Raw genomic sequence first — 15,464 nt, 5'->3', positions numbered from 1 at the left:
GGGGGTCCACCCTCCCCCTCCCTGGCTTCACACTAACACCACCTTCCCATGCTTCTTTTTTTTTTTTTTCTTTTTCCATGCTGTCCTTCCTTGCTCTCCAATTGCCAGAGGCATCCGTGCCTATCTCTCCTCACAGGTCACAGCTATACCCTCCCTGACAGGCAGGTTCCCAGAAGGGTGGCTGCAGGCCTGAGGCACATATAGAACAGGTGTCAGTCTACACACACAGCTGAGTCGCCAGGCCGGACCCTGCCTGCGCAGCCTAGGCAGCAGGCGGAATGCCCTCCTGCCTCTGCTACCTCCTTTTAAACAGCCTGAGTGGATCTCCCGTGGGCTTCCACAGGACTCTGAGAGAGACACAGTTGCCGAGAGCCCACATGTAGCTGGATGGAGGAATCTGACCCCTTAACCTGCCATTATCTCTGCAGATACCCGCTGCCCGTACAGACCCCTGAGCCAACGAGCAGGGCCATTAAAGACTTGTAGAGAGTGCACAGGCGTTTTCCAAGGGACTCCCTGTCCCCCAACTAAGGCCCGGGGAGTAGTCAGAGCAGCAGTCTATAGCAGGAAAGAAAAACAGAGGCACACAGAGGCAGAAGGACTTGCAACCAATATGTTGTAGAGTGTGGATGCATGGACCCCAGTAGCTACATGGCCTAAGTCTAGGCGAAGTCAGGCCGGCTGCTGAGCCTAGCCTGCCAGGCTTCCACTCTACTAGGGAGGTTTTCCCTGTAATGTTTCTGAGAACCGAGGTGGGATGTGCATACCTAGTGTCTCCACCTCCTACCCCCTGCCCCCCCCCACGCACTCAAAAAGCAAGCTTGCCTCCCTTCCCTCCTAGCCTTCATCCCCTTCAACCTCAGCTCCTCCTGCACCCCAGACCTCCCAGGGACCCTCAGCCAACCCAGCTAGGCAGCATCTCATCCCAGGCACTGGCACTGGCAGCCTGGGCCCTTTCCATTTTAAACCTTCGGAGGAAGCCCTGAGCAGTCGCCCACGGCAGGCACCAGCTGACAGGTGATGTGTGTGCCTCTCCTCCTGGGGCTGGCAGGAAGACACGCAGTTGGCTTTCAACTCCAGAAACCTGAGCCTGGAGCCCCTGTGTGCAGCCGCCTTCCCCTGTGCTGGAAGGTGGGGGGGGGGGGGGGCCCAGCCCACATCCTTCTGTCAGGAGCGGCAGAGGTCCTGCGTCCTGCTTTTCGTACATCCTCTCTCCCACCCTGACAGCCTCCCCCAACTCCTAATCTACCTAGGATTGGAAAAGGGTGGGGCTGGTCTCTATCCTCCAAAGGATGCATGGGCGGAGATGAGGCAAAGCCGGACCTTGTCACCCCTCACCTCTGTTCCCGTGCCTTAGCTTTATTTATTCACATCAGACCGCTTACTTGGACCTCCAGGGCCTGGCACACCCCAGCTGAGCTGTGTTCTCTCTTAACCACACGTCCGGGAGAGCCTGGAAGCCCTCCCGGGGCCCCAGGAAGCCTGGGGCAGCTCCCTGATGTCGCCGCTTCACAACTTTGTCCTCCTCAGAGAGCTCTGATCAACCTCGGCTCCCTGCAGCTGGGCAACAACGCTCCCCAGCTTTCCGCCCCTGGGCCTCCGATCCCCACGAGGAGGGGCGTGCTCACAGTCTATTGCCTCCTTGTCTAGGGAGCTGGGGGTGGGGGACACTGCGCTGCGCCCCCAGCCCATTAGTCCCTCCGTTCCACCTTTGCAGCCGCCAGGTGCACAGTCTCAGCCCCCGCCGGCATCAGACTGCCAGTCCACAGCGCGCGCAGGGAGGGAAGTTGGAGGCTGTCTATGCCCCCCTTGAAGTCGTTTTAAAAATAAAACCTCGCTCTAACCGTGACTCACGCGGCTAGTGGGGACGGGAACGCGGCGCCGGGGCCGGCCCGCTGCCCTCGCCGCGCTCGCCCCTCACCCTCCTTTTCCCGGGTGCGGGGCAGAAGCTGGGATCGACCTGCTCAGCTCGGCGCCCCCCGCGGGCCCTGCTGCCATCCCCCGGGCGCAGCCACGGCTCGGCTTGGGGCTGCAAGCTAGCCCCCGCCCTTTCCAGGCTCTGTTCCCGGGAGCGGAGCCGCGGGCCGCGAACCCCGCGCCTCCCCGCGGTGGGGCCAGCATCACCCGTGCTGGGCTCTAGACTCCTGGCCCCCCTACCCCCCGAATCCCAAAGGGTGCACGTTCCCCGCCACACCGGACCGACTCAGGCAACGCGATCCGGCCCGATGCATGCAGCGCGGCCCCCGCCCCGCACGCCCCAGCGCCCTGTCCCGACCCCCGGCCCGCGCAGCTTGCCTTACCTGCGCAGTGGCCGGGGAGGCGGGTCTCCTCGGGAAACTTTGCGGCGACGGCTGGAGCCTCAAGGGTTATTCCAAGGAGCGGGCGGGAGCCCCAGCTGGAGGGCACCCAGGGGGGCCGGGGAGAGGAGCCCCCGGCGCGCGACGGAGCTCTGTGGCGGGCCCGGGGCGCAGGGAGCGCGGCGGCGCATCTGCCCGGCGGAGCGGCGGGAGGAGTGCGCGGGGTGGCGCCCGGCGGCGGCGGGGTGCGTGTGCCCGGGCGGGTGCGCTCAGCGGGGCGAGGGCAGCGGCGGCGAGCAAGGCGCGGGGAAGCAGGCTGTGCGGCCGCCTCTCCCCTCGCGGCGGCGGCGGCGGCGGCGGCGGCGGGGCTATGCGTGCAGCGCGGAGCGGGGAGGGCGGGAGCAGAGAGGGAGGCGGCGGGCGGGGAGGAGGCGGCGGGGGCGGGGGCGCCGCGCTGCGCACTGGCCGGCGGGACCCGGAGCGGGAGGCTGCGCCGCCGCGCGGGGACTCTGGCCCAGCCCGGGAGAAACGGCGTCCGTGCGTCCCCCTCCTCCTAGCTTCGGCTAAAATGTCTGGGATGAGGGTGGGGAGATGACGAGTTGGGGAGCTGGTTCCCTCTAGGGACTAGGGGGAGGGAGGCTCCCAACACCAGTCTCCAGGGCAGGAGGGAGGGTGGCTAGAGAAAGGGGTTCTGGCTCTGGCGCCTCCTCCCCCTACATCGATCCTCTCAGCACCCAGTCATTCATCTGTCCATTCATTCATTCATTCATTCATTCATTCATTCATTCATCCGTCCACTCGAACATTCATTCACAAACAGAGCCCACCGCCTATACTGCGTGCCCAGGTAACCCCGGTCCTCCCTGCCAGGTGCCCCTGCCCCGGTTCAGACCCCTCCACCTCCCCGCTTGCAGCCTCTTCTGCACAGGCCCTCTCTAAGCAGGACTCCACCCAGATGTGTAAGAGGGCAGATTGGGTCAGGTGCCAGCCCCCCTCTTCCCCTCCCCAGATGCTGACCTTTGAACAACTTAGGTAATTCCTCTAAGCCTCCGTGTGTCCTGAGTATAAAATGAGAGCATTAGCCACTGGACTCTTGGAGGGCTGAGGAGACCAGTAATGTCAAGGTGATTGACCGTGGGACTGACACACATTAAGGTTTCAGAGCAAGTTGTTGTGTGTGCCCTGGGGGTTAGGGGTGGATGGGCCAGACAGTTATTTGGGGGGGGGTTACCCAGATGTAGCCTTGGGGACAGTAGCATCTCTCTCTGCCCAGCCTCATTTAACAGTACAGACCTGTCACTGGGAGGTCACTGGGAGGTCCCTTCCAGACTGTTTCCTCTGGGCACTAGCTAATCTGGGTGAGTCCCTAATTTTGCTTAGACCTCCTGTGAGTTTTCCCACAGCTCCCAGGCACATCCCTGGACCTCCATAATCTGTCTGGGGCGCCTCACTGTAGACCCACTCTACCATCCCAACTCCAGAACCTTCCATAACCCAGCCCAACATGTACTTTGTTACCTTTCAAGGTTTCCCTTCCCTCCAGATGGGCCCCTCCCTCCTGAGGGAGGGTGTGCTGTCCTCTTTGCTCTCCTGATCCTCTTTCCTAGAGCTGCCCGGGGCCTTGTCTACCTGCCACCTCTGACCCCTCCCCCAGCACTCTTTGCCCTGGCCACCTCACCTCCTCACCTCCCACCTCCCTCTCTTCCCTCCTTCCCTAGCTTTGTACTCAATTCACCAAACGGCTATTTTTTTTTTCCTCCCAATTCTTATTTATCGCCCAAACAGCATTATAGCAACAATAAGGAAGGGGGCGGCATCACCCACAATATACCACCGCCGCCCTGGGGCATCACCGGCTTCCCTTCCTCTGCTCCCTTCCAGGCACAAAGCTGGCTATGATTTCCGTAGCACTGTAGTTTCCATTCCGCCTCCCCAGAGCGCTAGATGGACTGCCAGTTGGGGGGGGGGGCGCTCCATCCTGTCACTTAGCATGTGGCTCAGTGTCTTCCTCCTTTCTTAAACCAACCCCCCCCCCTTTACCTCCCTGCCGCCCCATGCGAGGCACCAGGCTGGCGCCAAGCAAGCATTTAGCCTCACACTGACGTGGGTAGCAGGAGTGGAGCTTGACGTGACACATCGCACTTGGATATCAAAATATCACCTTTGTAATTGTGGCTTTAATGGTTGTGTGATGTTCCTTCCAGCTGATGGTCTGTTCCGCGCCTAGCAGCATCTCCTGCACACGATGCAGGGAATATTGAGGGAAGTCCGCTGTGCTGGGTACTGTCTGCGACACCAGGGAGGCCATTATGATCTGGGTTGCATGGGTCACCAAGCTGGGATTCTAGAAAGGCAGGCCAGCACATGTCATCATCGCTGGGCAAGAGCTAGCTGAAACAGGTTCCCCTCCCCCCCCCCCGCCCCAATGCGACCCCAGAGATGGGGCCAAGTCAGCTGGGACACCCACCAAGAGGCAGTGGCTGTTGTCCTGGGTTTTGGGGGACAAGGAGAAAAGTTCCGGATTAGGTGCAACTGGAGCCAATTGCAGTCGTGAATGTCATAGTGGGTGCCGCTGAGCAAGAACTCTTGGCTGGAGCTGGGCATCAGACTGCTGTGGAAGAGGTTGATAGTGGTCTGGTGTGCAGGTCCGGACATACAGACTTGTAGGAACTTCACCCTGGGAGACTGTAACTCCAGGACAGTGAGACAGCTGAAATCAGGAAATAGTTTGTTCAGTCAACAAATACTCTCTGAACCTCTGTATGCTCCCGGCTATATGCGAACACAGGATAATAGCGAAGCCTGGAGTTAGTCTTATGAGCTAGGCCCTGACAGGAGGCTGTCAGCGTCGAGGGCAGGGCAAGTCACCCAGTAACACTTTGAGGCTTCAACCTTGAGCTCACTAAGGCCCAGCTCCCCCACTGGGAGGGAGGCAATAACCAGAACGTCCTGTGGCTCAGAGCAAGCCCTCCCACTGGGCAGCAAGGTCATCCCAGTCCTGCCTGCAGCCTCCTCTCCCTGGCCTCCCAGCTACCACCTGCCCTCTCAGGGGACGTGGCTTCTGTTTGCCACCTGATTGTTCAACAGCCGGTGACCCTCAGCGCTATCCCACCCGCCCAGCTGTTCCTCCAGTTTCTTGTGCTCATGGGGCCATCACAGACTTCCTATGGCTAATGTGGCAGCCTGGGGAGAGCCTGGGATGTTCTCTATACTATAAAGTGCTGAGCTAACTGGACTTGGCAATATTCGACTTGTCAGCCAAGGCCGGGCCAGTCTTAGGCCTATTCTGGTATCTCCCCTGCTGCACGTTTCACCCAGCGTCACTAGGGACTTCCACTCTGGAGATTCCAGAGGCACATGGTCACTGACTATCTGTCCTCTCTGAATTCCACTAATGCCCAGGGCATTCTGGGACATTTACACAGATTTGTGAGCATATGGGCTGTGGGATAGCTGTGCACACTGTTTCAGGAATACCTGGCTGGCACACCAGCCCTCATTTTCCAGCAAGGCTTCTGGTCCAAGTCCCAGCTCCACTGTGCACTGAGAATCCCTGAACACAGAGGATTGAGGCTCATCACAGAAAGCAAGGTAGGGGGCTACAGATGGCGTGTGAGTCTCAGGACAGCCTCAGAGAGCAAGCAAGACCCTCAGCCTAAGGAGAGGCCCTAGAGGGGAAGATCCTGGAGCAACAAGGGATGGAGCAAAGCCCGGCATGCAACTCCTGAAGGCGGGGACTGGGGCAAAGGGACCTTGAGGAAGGGTCAGGCCAGGAGCAGCTGCTGGCCAGGATTCACCTACTGAGCTAGTCTAATGCTAGTCTCTCTGAGTCTCCCCTGTCCCCTGAGACAAGGGCCCCACTTCTACACACACACACACACACACACACACACACACACACACACACACACACATTTCCCTGCCCAGATGACTTGCCACAGGCCAGAGCTTGGCCATCCTGTCCACTGAGTTTCTCCCTCAGTCCCATCCCTTGCTTTTTTTCCTTCTTTGTTGGGGCTATAAGTGAATACCACAGCCTGGATAATTTATAAAGAAAAAGGGTTATTTAGTGAAAGGTCCTGGTCAAGAGGCACATCTGGTGCTAAATTGTCTGGCTTATGATGATGCCACAGAGTCCTACTGTATCATGTGATAAGACAGAGCAGGCTAGGCAACATATGTCATATGTCATTTTCTTTTTTCTTCTTCTTCTTTTTTTCTTTTTGTTTCTATATGTTGTTTTGTTTTTGAGTCAGAGCCTCAAGCCGGGTATGGTAGCACACGCACCTGTAATCCCAGCACCCGAGAGGCAGAGGCAGGTGGATCTCTGTGAGTTCAAGGCCAGCCTGGTCTACAAAGCAAGTCCAGGACAGCCAAGGCTACATAGAGAGACCCTGCAGAGACAGAGACAGAGAGACAGAGCCTCAAACTAGCTATGTAGCCAAGGATGACCTTGAACCCTTGATACTCCTGCCTTCTCCTCCCTCACCACACCTGGCTATTTCTCTTCTTTCAAAGCCACTAATGTTGAGGTTGGGGTGTAGCTCAACAGTAGAGCACTAGCCTAGCATGTGCATCCTGAACTCCAAAAAGAAGAGTGGGGGAGCCACTGATTCCACCATAAAGGTCCCATCACTTCCTCGAACCCTAATTGTAGCCCAGAGACCAAGGCCTCTTTAGAGATTACAATTTTCTCGGGCAGGAGAAGGAATGTAGGGCCTTTTGAGTATTTGGCCAGCACTCTACAGCAGAGTGACATTCAAACCAGGCTCCTTGGATTTCTTTTAAGATCAAACTAGGGCTGGCCTTGAACTTGTACTACTCCTGACCGCTGGGATTGCAGGTTTATGCAGTGCTAGGCATGAAACCTAGGGCAGGCGCTCTACCAACTGAGCCACGTCCTCAGCCCCTCCATACAAGTCCCGGAGGAGGAGCTCTACAGCTGAAGTGTTTTCCTGGTTATACATTGGAGGTGTGTGGGTTCAAGTGTGGAGTCAGTTCTCCCCTTCCGCCATGTGGGTTCCGGGGTTGAACCCAGGTCACCAGGCTTAGCCGCAAGTGCCCTAACCTACTGAGGCGCCCCCCCCCCCCCCCCCCGGCTCCAGCAGTCAGCTCTGTGTTTCTCTCTCTGACAGGCTCTGTGACGGCCTTTTGTGACCCCACTTTTTCAGGTGTTGGACAGCACGCTCACCTCTCAGAAGCCAGGTAGCTGATGACATCATAGACGCTATGCCTTCTTCCAACATCACAGTAAAATAGCAGCAGATGTCACGGTGACTGAGGCCCAGGGCCTCTGGATTCAGATGGCAGAGGCGGGGGCCTGACAAGGTTACAGGTCGGCCCCTGGGGTGGCACTATCTGCTGATGCTAAATGAAGGGATGGTCATCAGCTAAGCCAGTCTAGGCAGCAGTGACAAAGATGTCCCAAGGCCAATTGTGATCATAAAACTGGGAACTACGGCTGGGCAGTGGTGGTGCATGCCTTTAATCCCAGGACTTGGGAGGCAGAGGCAGGCAGATCATTGTGAGTTCAAGGCCAACATGGTCTAGAAAAGGGAGTCCAGGACAGTCAAGGCTACACAGAGAAATCCTGTCTTGAAAAACCAAAACCAAAAACCAAAAACCTGGGAACTACTTAGGAGGACTGTTCCAAGGCAGAAATGTCCAGACTCCAGCTCAACTAGCAGGGCGTGTGCAGGGCTGGATCTTGGTGTGTGTAAGGACACTGGGTAAGAGAGAAAATTCTAGAAAGTCTCAGAAACTGGGCTTGGGCTGGAGACAATGTTCTCCCTCGTAGCCTGTCTCTCCAGAAGGGCCAGGACTGAGGCTCACACAACTCTCCCTCCCCATGGGAGCCTCCTTTTCTCCTTCTGAGTGACATTGAATCCCCCTCAAGTCTTTCCCTCAGGGCTGCTTCCTCCTTCCAGTTACTATTCTGGGTTTTTTTGTTTTGTTTTGTTTTATGACCATTTAAGCCTCCTTGGCCTCTACCACCATTCACCTGTTACACAGATCGGAGCTGTGGCTCTGAGAGCAGTGTGCTGGGGCTTGTCAGCAGGGGTGAGGCCTGAAGGGCAGGCCTAATCAGAGGCCTTGCCTCCTGGCAGGGAAGAGGATTTAAGTGACAAGTGGCAGGCTAAAAGGGAGTGGGGGAGGGGCTGCCACCCAGGAGAGACAAGGGTAGGATCCCAAGACAGAGACAGCCTGAGGGCTGCCCTGGAACACCCCAGGAGGGAGGAGAGAAGCCAGGCTGCTGTGAACTCCAAAGGCCCCAGCCTGTAGGGCCTCTGTTGGGGCCCCGGCCTGTAGGGCCTCTGTTGGGGCCCCGGCCTGTAGGGCCTCTGTTGGGGCCCCAGCCTGTAGGGCCTCTGTTGGGGCCCCGGCCTGTAGGGCCTCTGTTGGGGCCCCGGCCTGTAGGGCCTCTGTTGGGGCCCCGGCCTGTAGGGCCTCTGTTGGGGCCCCGGCCTGTAGGGCCTCTGTTGGGGCCCCAGCCTGTAGGGCCTCTGTTGGGGCCCCAGCCTGTAGGGCCTCTGTTGGGGCCCCAGCCTGTAGGGCCTCTGTTGGGGCCCCGGCCTGTAGGGCCTCTGTTGGGGCCCCGGCCTGTAGGGCCTCTGTTGGGGCCCCGGCCTGTAGGGCCTCTGTTGGGGCCCCGGCCTGTAGGGCCTCTGTTGGGGCCCCAGCCTGTAGGGCCTCTGTTGGGGCCTCAGCCTGTGGTGACGTCCTTCCCTGTCTCTCTGGCCAATGGGGAGGGGTTTTGTACTCTCTGCTCCTCCTCACCTGCCTCCCTCTGCCTCCTGCCCTGGTCATGGTGGCTTTGTGGGCTCAATGAGGCGCAGTACCTAGCTAGCCTGTCAGGGCCAAGGAAGACCTTCCTGGCCCTGTAACTCCAGATGCCTCCTCTCAGTCCCCTGGGTCCCCTCTGCAGATTCTGGCACCACAGGTCACCTGAAGCCACTCTAGGTGGTGCCCTGGGAGAGGCCGGAGTCTGAGGACCTCTTGTTGGGAGTCCAGGGTCCCCTCCCAGAGCGCTGATGTCACAGAGCTGGGGCACGAGACACCGGCCTGTTCCAGTCCCTCACCTGCCTGCCTAGGTACTACAGGGGCAAAGGAGCTGGGTGGGGGAGGGGTGGGGGGGTGGCAGGGTGGGGGGGTGGAGGTGGGGAGTGAGAGGGTTTGCCAAGCCAAGGAAGCCAAGGGCCTCAGAACCCGAGACCAGACCTATAAGAGATAGGGGTCAGCTAGGGTGTCTCACTCAAATGCCCCCACCTACTAGGCACCAGAGCCCCAAGCAGCTAGCCGGGCCTGGCAGGTTTTGAGCTCAGAATACTGCTGAGGCTGGGCATGTGAGGAACCATAGGAGGAGGGGGAGGGGAAGAGGGCCAGTGCCAGCCATGGGGCGGGGTGGGATGGTGTTGCCAGGCAACCACCACGCGGCTGCCACCAAGGAGGGATTCTTAAAGAGCTGAGCAGAGAGGCTGGGCCACTGAGGGCTGAGGCTGGGCCTCGCATACCAATAGCAGCCACACAGGTCTCCTCCCTCCTCCCTCCTCCCTCCTCCCTCTCCTCCTCTTCCTCCCCCTCCTCCCTTCTTCTCTTCTTTCTCCCTCCTCCCACCACAAAGTAGAGCTGGAGCTGGGAGATCAGGAGGACAAAGAAGAGGGGCACCCATGTCAAGGGACCCTGGGGCTGTCAAAATGAGGACCAGGCTGAGTTTCTTTGACCGCACAGAGAAGGCTTGGATGGAGGCAGCTGGCCACCCTCTACCCCCTAACATAAGTCCTAGGGCCTAGAGCAGGCGGGAACTTGGCCTCCTGGGCATGTCCCCGCTGACTAGTATTAGACCTCGACAGAACAGGTCTCATCTCTTCGCCGCTGAGAAACCTTAAGCATTTTCTGTCCTGTGAACCCTGAGTAACTACAGAGAGAGAGAGCGAGAGCAAGAGCCACCAGCCGCGAAGAGGAGGTGGGCTTCTGACAAAGCTGTGCCTGGTAGCAGAAGGAAGTCCTTCTTGTTGTCTAACTTAAGTTTCCCCTGCAGAGAGTGGTCCCTGCCTGTCTCTGTCTCCACTGCTTCCCTGGCTTCAGACAACCTGAAGCAATAACAGCAGGGCCTCAGCTGGGCCGCTGCTTGTCCCTCCCTCTAGGGGCACCTTCCCAGCCATACAGGAGAGCTAAGTCTCTGAAGGGGGGAGGGGGGGTGGCTGAAGCATCCTCAGGGTGTCACAGGCAGGGTTTCCAATGTCCCTGGGACACAGGAACCCTCGGGGACCCCAAGGTGCAAGGGGCCTGCACTAGATGGGTACAGGGACACGCTCCAGCTGTAGCCCTGTGTTTCCCGGGCTTTCTTCCAGCCCTGCCTTATACAGTGTCTGCACAGCCTTCCTGCTTGCTCCCTCCCCCCAGCTCTAGCACCTTCCATGGCTCCCCATGGCCACAGCGAAAAGCCTTGGTCAGACCTGTAGACCTGGCTGCTTCCTCTGCCCTCTGTTCTCTCTCCAAGGACCCCCCCGCAACTGAGATCCAGAACCTCATTCCCCACCCCACCTGAACCCTTTGCGACCCCCATGGACCACTGTCTGTCCGTGAATAAACCATCAGGCTGCAAAGGTTTGTTGTGTTGGGGGATGAGGAGTTGTACTCAGCAGGTACAAGACCAAAATTTGCCTGTGGAAGCATGAGGATTTGAGTTCAAATCCCTAGGACCCACATAAAAACCCACATGTATCCCTGTGAGGGACGGAGACAGGAAGAGGCTAGCCACCTTGAATTTAGTGAGAGATGCTATATCGAGGCAGAGTGGTCCATCAGCATACAAATTGTCATCCTCTGGCCTTGGCCTGCACCTGCACACACTTACCCATAAACCATACACATTAACTAGTTACTATTGTTCTAAGTTTTAAAGATTTGGGGAGGGGGCTTGGTCTCACAGTGCTTGGGATGGTATTTGTGGCCTCCAGCAAGTGTTCCATCCTTGAGTGGCACCCCACATCCCCATGTCATCCCTTGAGTCCCCCAAGTGAAAAATGAACCCTCCCTGTCATGAAAAAAGTGAGGCCTTCGTGGGCCCCGTGTTACCTCCAAAAGAAGTAAACACGGTGATAAAAGGAATTGCAGAAGATGCTTTAATGGTCAGGGGAGGGCCCTTGAGAGGGGCTGCAGTCCACTGAGCCCGGATGGATAAGACAGAGGCAGCTTAAGAAGAGCTGGGAGAGAAGTGAGACATCGGAAGCCGAGTGTGCAAAAGCCTGGGGCACGAGTGTGCCAGACCCATTCGGGCAAGCGAAAGGAAAGCAGGAAGTTAGGGGGAGCAAGTGTGGGATGCAGCCGAGCACTCGTGGAAGAGAATACGGATTTTATTCTAAGTATAATAGGAAGTATTTGAGAGGTTTAAGCAAGGGAGTGACATGATCTAATTTATATCGTAAAACAATCATCCAAACAACCACTTTGGAGAGCAATTTGGCAATAACTAGTAAAGTTAGAGATGCCAGCCTGCCCAGAGAAATGCTGGCAGACAAATGGGGTGGGCAAAGATGCCCCTGCCATGTCTGCAAAAAGCCAGGCTGGGCCACCCATCTGCGGGTGTAGAGACTGGGGGTGACATGGAAGGATCTCTCCCTGGGAACACGGCCCCTTGACAGTGCAACCCCACCCAAATGAGTATCCGTGTTTATACACGGGGCAGTGAGGCACCAACTTCAGGAAACCTTTCCCCAGGGCACACAGCAAAACTGGATAAATCAACAATTTGTTAGCTGAGCAATGGTGGCACGCACGGCTTTAGTGCCAGTACTTGGGAGTCAGAGGCAGGTGGATCTCTATAAGTTCAAGGCCAGCCTGGTCTACAAAGAGAGTTCCAGAACAGGCAGGGCTACACAGAGAAACCCTGTCTCAAAAAAAAAAAAAAAAAAACAAAAAAACCAACCCAAACAAAAGAACAACAATCTGTCATCCAGCACTAGTAGGGGCAGAGGCAGTGGGCCAGCCTGGGTTATCTAGCAAGACTCTGTCTGGAAAAAGAAAATAAAAGAAGTACATGCTATTTCAGGGTGCTGCTGTTTTTATGATGGAAGCACCTCATCTTGGACCCCAGATCCTCCCGCCTCCATCTCTTTAGTACCAGAGTCACCAGCATGCACGCCCGTGCCTGGCCTCTGCAGTGCTGCAGTTGTACCCAGGCCCCCATGCATGCTAGGCAACCAACTGAGCTACAGCCCCAGCGCCATGTCATGTTTGCTTCCGTGACAGCTCAGCAGCCTGGGAATCCCAGAGTGTGGTACCAGCGTCGGGTAAGGGCCTTGGGCTCTGTGCCCTTATGGGACCCACAGGACACCTTGGCAAGACAAAGCAAGGTGACAGCTTCAGTCACCTTTTCTCTTAGAAAGCCACTCAATGTCGTTGAGCACGGTGGCACACACCTGTAACCCCAGCACTTAAGAGGTGCAGGCAGGAAGATCAGAAACTCAGGGCCAGGTAACAGTGGAGATCCTCCCCCAGAGCCAGCAGCACTTTAATTAGCACGTGTTCAGGCCTTAGCTACAAAGCTAGTTTGAGGCTAGCCTGGGCTACATGAGACCCTGTCTCAAAAACCACCACCACCAAGAAACAAAAGCGAACAAACAAATCCAGACCAGGTTCTCTCTCTCTCTCTCTCTCTCTCTCTCTCTCTCTCTCTCTCTCTCTCTCTCTGTCTCTCTCTCTCTGTCTCTCTGTCTCTCTGTCTCTCTGTCTCTCTCTCTCTCTCTCTGTCTCTGTCTCTCTCTCTCTCTCTCCCTCTCTCTTGTTTTTCCACATAGGTTAGCCTTGGCTATCCTGGACTCCCTATGTAGACCAGGCTGGCCTCAAACTCACAGTGATCCACCTGGCACTTGGCTCTGCCTCCCAAACCCTGGGATTAAATGTGTGCGCCACACCCAAGCAGGCTTTCTCTTTTCAAAAGAAAGCCGAAGCCCCGAGAGGGGAGAGGTCCGCTGGGGGTCACCTGTCTTTGGCTATGGTAGGGCCTGCCCAGTTGTAGCTAAGCAGAGGGCTCAAGACTGCCTTGGGGATCACCTCACCCGGATCCACAGCCTGCCACAAGCCTTGGCCCCACCCCATCCACTTGCCCTGGCTCCCTCCGCTCCCAGCCCCTCATTCCTGCAGATCTGGATTCCTGAGCTGGAGCCGACACCCGGCTGGCTGGGGCCCAAGCCATCTCCTGGTAATTGGGTTTCAGGGATGCTCTCGGATATGCTAATGACAGGACAAGAGTGCTGCCGGGCCTCCTGGGGGAGGGGATGCCTGCTGCAGCTGGGGTCTGCAGCCCGACAGAACTCCATGAGGGAAATCAACCCCAACCACTGGCTTCCCAGCCTCATGACCTGAGCAAGTCCCTCCACCTCGATGAGCCTCCTTCCAAGCACACGTGTTAAAGTGGCAAAAATATCAGGATTCCGTGCAGGCTTCCTGGGACAGGCGGAAGGGAAGAGTCCACTGAAACACCTGGCTGGGGCTGCCCACAGGACTTGCTTGGCCGAGGCTTGTAACTATTCTTTGGTTCCGTGTTAACGCCCAACAGGTCCCCACCCTGCTAGTGAACAGGGGCCCTGCAGGGCCTGAGGCTCAGGCCGACTTACCTCTCTTGCTGCTCATGTGGTCCCTAACAAAAGGCCAGCCTGGAGAATGGGTGCCAAGTGTCACCTGACTTGGGGCTCCTGACCCAGATGGAGCCTATGGGTGGAAGGGGGGGGGTCCTCCAGCAGCTCCTGGAGCCCAGCAGTGGCCAAGGCCAAGGAACCCAGGCAGGAAGGGGTGAAAGCCAGGGCCCAGGCAGGCGGAACAGCAGCCAGCAGCCAGCTAACCTACTTCCATCTCTAAATGTCTGACGAGGCGGCTTTTGTAGGGACAGGGCGGATCCTGGGGTACAAGAATGGAGAAGCAAGACGGTCAGGGTGAACAGTGGGGTGCCATGAAGGTGTGAGGAGGAGAGTGTCAGAGAAAACGAGGAAGGCGACCTGGGACTGAGGACAGTAGGGGAGCAGGAGGGCCCTAGGAGGCGTGTCTTGAGTAAGGTTGTGAGGGGGCTCCGGCCTACAAGCAAAGAAGCCAAACCTTTGTGAGGCTTGCTAACGTACAGGCTCCAGAGTTCAGATCCTGTTTCTACCACCTTAGTGAGCTTGGTCAGGCCCATACCTGAGCCTCAGTTTCCCCATCTGTAGAGGGATCTGCATATCCAACATGGCCACACAGCCCTCCCTAGGAGTTGCTGAACCGGACGTCATAGTTGTTTGCCTTCTCCTGGGAGCCCCTGAGGCCAGCACCCCAACCCGAATGCCCGGTCTGAACCCCTGCTGTGGTGTCTGCATGTCCTCTGAAGGCTCAGGCCCCAAATCCGCAGGCTGATAGTGTTTGGAGGCCGCCGAGCCTTTGAGAGCTAAGTGTAGTTAGACAGAGTCATGAGAACGGGGCCCACCATGCGGTTAGCAGCTTTTTTCAGTCAAGACTTCATGTCTCCCAGGAAGCTTCACTATAAGGCTGGTCTTAAACTCCTAACGTGCTGAAGGGCTCCTAACGTGCATTTATCCCACCCCAGACATTCTTATCTTTACCATAGGCCCATGAGGGCCTGATGAAATGACTCCCTCATCAGCAGGTAAAGAAACAGAGGGAGGCCCCATCCACAGGCCCCAGCGGGAGCCTTAAGATCAGCCCTGGCTCTTCCTACTCAGGGCTCTGTCCTGGGGCCAGTCACTTCTGTTTCCCTACCTGTAAATGGGACAGGAGGGCATGTGTCCATGTTGGGGTGGCTGTTGAAAGCCCGCATGGCAGCTGGCTGGGGATGGACTTGGTAATAAGTAGCAGCCCTGTGTCCCCACTAGGTGCCCGCCCCCCCTGCCTGTGTACTGCCAGGCCCAAGCTGACACCGCCTTGCTTTCCACCTCAGCAGCCACACCTTGAAGGACAGTGACCTTGGCCTAAGGGGACAGAGCTTGTCCAACATGGTGGCTGCTCGCCCAGCTTGAGGTGTCTTTGAAGTCTCTTGTTTTATCTTCAGAATTCGGCACATTTTACATCTTGTTCCATCTGTGGGTGTTTCTAATCTAAAGCGTGTTCGAAACAACTCACCCTCTGGGAACACGGATCTCCACCACAGGCCTGTGGGCGCGGGGGAGGTACCGGTGACGT

At 57.3% G+C, this 15,464-nt stretch overlaps 2 protein-coding genes and 1 long non-coding RNA gene across 7 annotated transcripts in view; 1 reads left to right on the top strand and 2 right to left on the bottom strand.

Moving 5' to 3' along the window:
• The window catches only part of FLRT1 (fibronectin leucine rich transmembrane protein 1), a 71,213-nt gene extending 68,370 nt beyond the window's left edge, over positions 1-2,843 (bottom strand). For all 3 annotated transcript variants that reach the window (XR_014775231.1, XM_084760657.1, XM_084760658.1), the window contains exon 1: positions 2,301-2,843. The gene's annotated coding sequence lies outside the window, so the exon portion shown is untranslated. The remainder of the gene's footprint in view (positions 1-2,300) is intronic.
• Positions 1-15,464, top strand: part of MACROD1 (mono-ADP ribosylhydrolase 1) — a 139,745-nt gene that overhangs the window by 105,119 nt on the left and 19,162 nt on the right. The gene's annotated exons all lie outside the window — the stretch shown is intronic.
• LOC311585151 lies at positions 4,465-14,186 on the bottom strand. Of its 2 annotated transcripts, none has more exons than XR_014775118.1 (3): positions 13,916-14,186; positions 4,765-5,007; positions 4,465-4,641 (listed from the first exon to the last, which is right to left on the bottom strand). It is a non-coding gene; the product is annotated as an uncharacterized lncRNA (long non-coding RNA). The 2 variants fall into 2 exon arrangements; XR_014775119.1 differs by lacking the exon at positions 13,916-14,186 and adding an exon at positions 7,489-7,650 and having other exon boundaries at positions 4,765-4,982.

Source organism: Acomys minous, assembly GCF_964271855.1.
Source record: "Acomys minous genome assembly, chromosome: 2".
Lineage (NCBI taxonomy): Eukaryota > Metazoa > Chordata > Mammalia > Rodentia > Muridae > Acomys > Acomys minous.
Note: the sequence above shows the minus strand (reverse complement) of the source record. Positions and strands in the feature narration are given on the sequence as shown.